The following is a 6,084-nucleotide window of genomic DNA, read 5'->3' as shown; positions in this document are numbered from 1 at the left end:
TCCTTTGCCTTCCTTTGCTCTCCTTCCTCAATGATAGAGTGCTCCAAAAATGCTCTAAGTGCGCAAGAGTATGAGAGAATAGAGAGAGCTCCAAAACTGAATTGACAAAAAGATTAACCAACAAAAGTTGTGAATTGATTCTCAGAAGCCTTTTTATTATTGAGGCCTTTATTTTCTTCAATTTCCTCTATTTTTCCTTCAATTTTCCTCTCATGCAAACATGTGACCTTTCACCTTCCTTTTCTCCTATTTTCCTTTATTTTCATAAATAAAATATTGATTAATGTTTCTTTGCCTTTTTCAATGCCTTTGCCAATTTCCTTAGCCATAATAAACCAAATGAACACCCACTAGAATGTTTTGCCCAAAATTCAGCTTGGAATACGTGTCCTATGACCTTTGTCTTATTTTGCTTTTATTAATTTTATTACATGAATTTTTAACCCGAGGTTGTCACATCCCAAGTAAAAATATAGAAATAAAGTGTAATGAGTATATATACAGTTGCAATACAATATGTGTGATTCTATAAATTGAAGTGTATTCTAGTAGAAAGGATTGAATGGGTTCCAAAATTTTGGACATAATGGATTGATTTTTATATTATAAGTGAAAAGAACATCTAGTAGACATTCTTTGCACCATTTTCGTCATGTTTTTATTAAATCCTCCCCCCCATCATTAGCTTTTAGCACCACTCTAGATGAAGTAACCCCCAATTCAACACCATTTACGCCCTTCATAAAAAAATTATTCTCTGAAGGGCCTTCTGTTCCAGTATTGTCAATCCCCAAACAACATTCAACATATGGAACTCAAATTTTTGAAACCTATTAGCTAGTATTTTTTTTAACTCAAGGCTAAGCAAAAATGTTACAAAACAACTGGCTAGAGTTTCCAAGCATGAAAGCATTATCTTCCAAATTTTAAAAGTAGAAATACAAGAGTTTGAAATTATTATATCTACATGATTCATGTTGAATAGCTTGCAAGTATAAAAAGCAAGATTTTTTCTATATTTTATTTTTACATATAAAGCATTTGGTTAATAAAGGTGTTGCCTTAGAAAATTTAATCTCCCAAACTACATTTCCACCACTAGACTCATAAACTAACACAGATATATATTAACTCTGAATCTATTGTGCACCAAGTGGGATCAAATCCCTAATGGTGCAAACCTTTCATCAAACTCTGATCCATCTCAATACATGATAGATCCATAGTTAAGATGGATCTATGCAAGTTCTTAATATGCCACATGTGAAATCCATGTTAAGCATGGAAGCAATTACACATATCCCCCATATTGAGCAACACACACCATTGAAATGTTTTAACCACCATGTACCTGGCACAATCAAGTCCTTAAAGGTTCAAACCTGTCATCAAATTTTGATCCCTCCCGCCCTTTAGATGTTCTAACCATATTTTTTTATTTACTTTCAATTGATTTACACACATCGTTGGTATTGCAATGCTTTAATTAACTTACAATATTTTATTTTATTTTGTTATTAACAATTTTTAGATGTCATATATCATCACCATATTAAGAATTGAATGAATCTCATATGTTCTCCCTCGCACTAAAAAATAGAAAGCGCCCATGAATATAATAAGATTTTTTATTTTACTTCTTTTACTTTTAATTTCCTTTTTTTCTTTATACATATAAAGTTGATATAAAGTTAGTTCACTCAAGGTGAGCATTCAAATATTTGTTTCATGGCAAACACTAATTCTTTTTGTTATTAATATTCATTTAAATGTTATGTGTCAACTCCACACTAAGCATGGAAGGAATTACATATCCCAACCATATTGGGTTATATAAAGCATCTCTCTCTCTCTCTCTCTCTTTCTCTCGTGCAAATTGAATCACTATATAATTTGACATCCATCTCAATGTTTTTTTAATGGAAAAATTGAAGGAATCAATGTACAAAAGTAATCTATTAGTAGGATCTAGTTTGGAGAATTGGGGTTTGAAATCTCTCAGGGCTAGTTTGAGGTCTCAATTAATGTTTTTTTAGGGGTAAAAACTTTCATACACAAGCATCAGACCCCATGACATTATTCTACACTCAAAGACCTTTCCAGCGATGGAAGAAAGATGTCAACCAAAGTTCAAATGCAAAAGTTATGCCTCTCGTAAGTTGACCTAGCGTGATTAACCACCACAATTTGAGATGATGCCATGTCAACACATGTTACTCACTGGGAAAAGGGGTTAGCCATGTGGAGACTACGAAGAAGACTCTAGAAGGGTCAAATTTGTAACTCTAGTTGAGAGTTGAAGGAGTCAAACTTAAACCTTAGTTTGCTATTGGGCCACGTTATAACTGATCCACTAGGAAGAAAAGGGAGTCCATTCATTTTGATTGTATCTTATTTGATAATAGAGTAGACCAACTCAAGAGTTGAAGTGAGAGAGAATAACATAGGGGGTTTATGTTGTGTAACATCCCATTGGCTACATGTCTCGAGTAACTCCATAGAGAGTGTTTTCTCCTTTCTATTCACATTATCCATTGTAGACAATAGAGAGAAGAGCACCTCACCTTCTAGTTGGGTTTTCTCCCAAAAGGGTTTCCTATAACATATCTTGGTGTTCATTGTGATCGGCGTGTGATTGTATTTCATTGTTCTCTATTTTCCACATTTTACCTATTACACGCATAAACAAAAAAATTAGTGATAAGGGATGTGAAATTTAATGGAATTAACCCTTCATAATATAGATTTTGGGTTACTTTAATAAATCCATTGTGACAAACTATCTAGTGTAATATCCACGACAATTTATAAAACTCTCTCTCTCTCTCTCTTGCCGTGGAAAAATCGCAACTTTCTATTAATATTAAAAAGTTACATATGTACATGTACAATGTGCATTCTTTTATTGACCCAAATGGGACCACTCAAGAACTGGTGCCCATAAGATCAAAACCAAAAAAGCAAAACAAACAAATAAAATTGGGGCTAAGAAAGAAAGCTTAGTCACCCTTTTGTGCCTTTCTACTTTTCTACTTTTCCCCATCCTCCTTTATCAAGTGTGGTTGTTACAATAATCAATAATTAGTTGGTTCTCTTATGTCTGCCTCGATTGTTCCTTACCTGAGTCTGAGCTCTCAAATGTATAAGGATGTTTGAATCCTCTTATCTCCTTCTCTTTCTACATTGCTCGGCCTGAGTGTCCTTCTACTCTTGGATTTTGAGAACTTGATAACATAATTCCTTCTTGGTTGTTTTCTTCATTTTCTTACGATGTATGTGGGTTTGGGGTTTCCTCATTGATGGGGGTGCCCTAGTTCTCATCTTCCTCTTCTTTGTTAGGTTGTGGTGTTGGGAATTTCCATCCCTTGGGCTTTTCTGCTGGTTTATTTTTCTTCCTAGAATATTTCTTTTCCAAAGGACATGTGATTTGTAAATGTCTAGTTTGAAGACAAAGATGACACCTGGATGTTGTGTTCTCATAATCTAAGAATTGGGTCCAACACTGGTCGTTATGTGTCAAAAGGATATAGTTGAGTAGTCCTTTGCTGAGGTCTACCTCTACCCAAATCTTGGAAAAAGTATAAATTGATTCTTTAGTTCTCTATGCATCCATCTTGATGTATCTCTCCAGCATGTTACCAATTCCTTCTAAAACTTTTGGATGCCAAAATTGAAGGGGTAAGTTATGCGGTCTTACCCAAACCGGCATTTTCGAGACCGTCATTGAATTAGCATCGAAATCTAGGAACCATGGGGTGATAAATAGCCCCACATTTCCCAATGACCATGGACCTTCTTGTAAAATATAATCTTTGATCTCTGATGATTCAAATTTTACTATGAAGAAGCCCTTGGAACATAAGTGAGTATCAAAGTTTACTGTCCAAGTCGTAAATATCCACTGAAAGAGATCCACAAGTTTTGGCCAGAAACCATTGAACCTTCAAATGATTGCCTAGGATTGATAATTTGTACGAATATTATTTATCTTTGCTAGATATACTTTCATTTTCGGGATTTGATTCATTTGCTCCACAATATAGGGCCCAAGAATATTGAGAGTTTGTTTAGGTTTGCCTGAAGTAACAACCTTTCTTTTAAGGATGTATCCATTGGTTTATCCCTTGACCAAAATATATTGTCGAACCCCCCCCCGGCGCAAACTCAAGTTAATGATGATTGATGAGTATTGTTCTACGTTGCAGTCATATAAGCGCATTTGTTCCTTCATAGATCTACTCACATAGATCAGAATTTGCAGTTCCATTGGAATACCAAATCTTTTGTAGATCGCCCATTTCAAATATCACACCATAAGGTCCTTTCGAATCCCCAAGATGATCAATCTTCCTATTAGGGTTTGTGCAATATTTGGAAGATTGCATCCTTACACAAAAAATAGTTGTTTTCTCATGGCTCACTGATGGATACTCTTTGGGAGAAAAAAATTCCTTGTTTTCCTTGACAAATTATACTAAGAATCGGTTTAGGGAGCCCATATTTGGTCTTACACTTCTTAGATCCGAAGTAATGTTGAATATATCTGCTATATAATCTATTTTTGGCCCCATATCCATGTCTCTCCATTGATCATCTGGCCTTTTTTCCCTTTTGGCAGCCAGATCTATATCGTGAAGGCAACGATTGCATAGATATTTGGTGGATTTAGCTTCACTATTCGTATCAACAAATAAGAGGGCCATTCTACTGTGATTATTGCTCCCATGGGGGATAAATACCAGATCTGGGCCGACAAAAGAACAACCTATCAAAAAACACTCCCATTTACTTGCATGGTGGTCGCCTTCGTAAATTTTTGGCAAGCAGATCATCATCCAAGGCCTGTTGAACTCTTAATTTCCTCCTCTTAGTTTGATCCTTGTGATTGATTGGGACCATGATAGCCATGAGACCCCTTTGGACCTTTGCAGAAAATCTTGCAAGGGTTCTTTAGGGCCTCTAATCGATCATCCTGATCCGATCCATTTATTAACAGAAGCTACAAAAAGGATCACCCTGGATGACGACGACATGTTGAGGAATGATAATGTCCCTACTATCTTGAGCCCTAGCCATCTCTCAAGTCCTAAATTCAATCCTTAATACCAAATATCTCTCTCCATATAAAGAGAGAGAGAGAGAGAGAGAGAGAGAGAGAGAGTTGATATAATATTACATTACTTAAAGTAGACATTGAAATGTTATTTGTGGCAAAAATTAAAATATATTTTTAAATGCCATGTGTCAACTCCATGATCAACACGAAAGGAATTATGAATATCCCTTATACTAGGTTGTAGAAACAATGTTTCTATGCAATCACTTGAAAACTATAATCCACTACCACGTAATACAATAAATGCAGTTCATTTTTAATGGCCAATTACCTATTCAAAGGGATGTGGTGATTTTGGAGTGTCGATAGGTCAAGGGATATGAGAAATGACATGTGCACATGGAGATTGGCAAGGACCCTAGAGCATGCTCAAAGTACAATCATGATCCCCCATAACAAGTTCATACTTCCCTTGTCACAAGCTAACCTATGGCAATGGCAATACAAACATGCTCTAGGGAATTATGATTACAAACTCACTATAGGTCATCATGATTATGCTCCATGATTTCAGAGATCATGAGGATGCTCCAAAGGATTGTGCAATCATTACACTTCAATGGTGCTCTAAGCCATCGTGATTGCACTGTAAGCTACGAAATATCATGATTTCACTTCAGTCTCTATAGCATCGTGTCAACTCCATTATGAGCATGAAAGGAATTACACATCTCCTTTATATTGGGTTGAAAGTTCCTTTTGATGTAATAACTTGATAACGATCATCCACTACCAAGTAACACAATACATTAAGTTCACTTTTAATGGACAATTTCTTATTGGAAAAGATGTGGGGATTTCAAAGTATCGATAGCGTAAGGGCTATGCCAAATATCCCATGCACATCGAGATTGGCAAGGTCCCTAGTGCATGCTTAAAGCATAATCATGATGCCACGTAGCATGTTCATACCACCCTTGTCACAAACTAACCTATAGTAATGACAATACAAACGTGCTCTAACATGT

Source organism: Pinus tabuliformis, chromosome 9, assembly GCF_031772625.1.
Source record: "Pinus tabuliformis cultivar Carrire ecotype Pingquan chromosome 9, CPIR1, whole genome shotgun sequence".
NCBI lineage: Eukaryota > Viridiplantae > Streptophyta > Pinopsida > Pinales > Pinaceae > Pinus > Pinus tabuliformis.
This window is presented reverse-complemented; position numbering follows the sequence as displayed.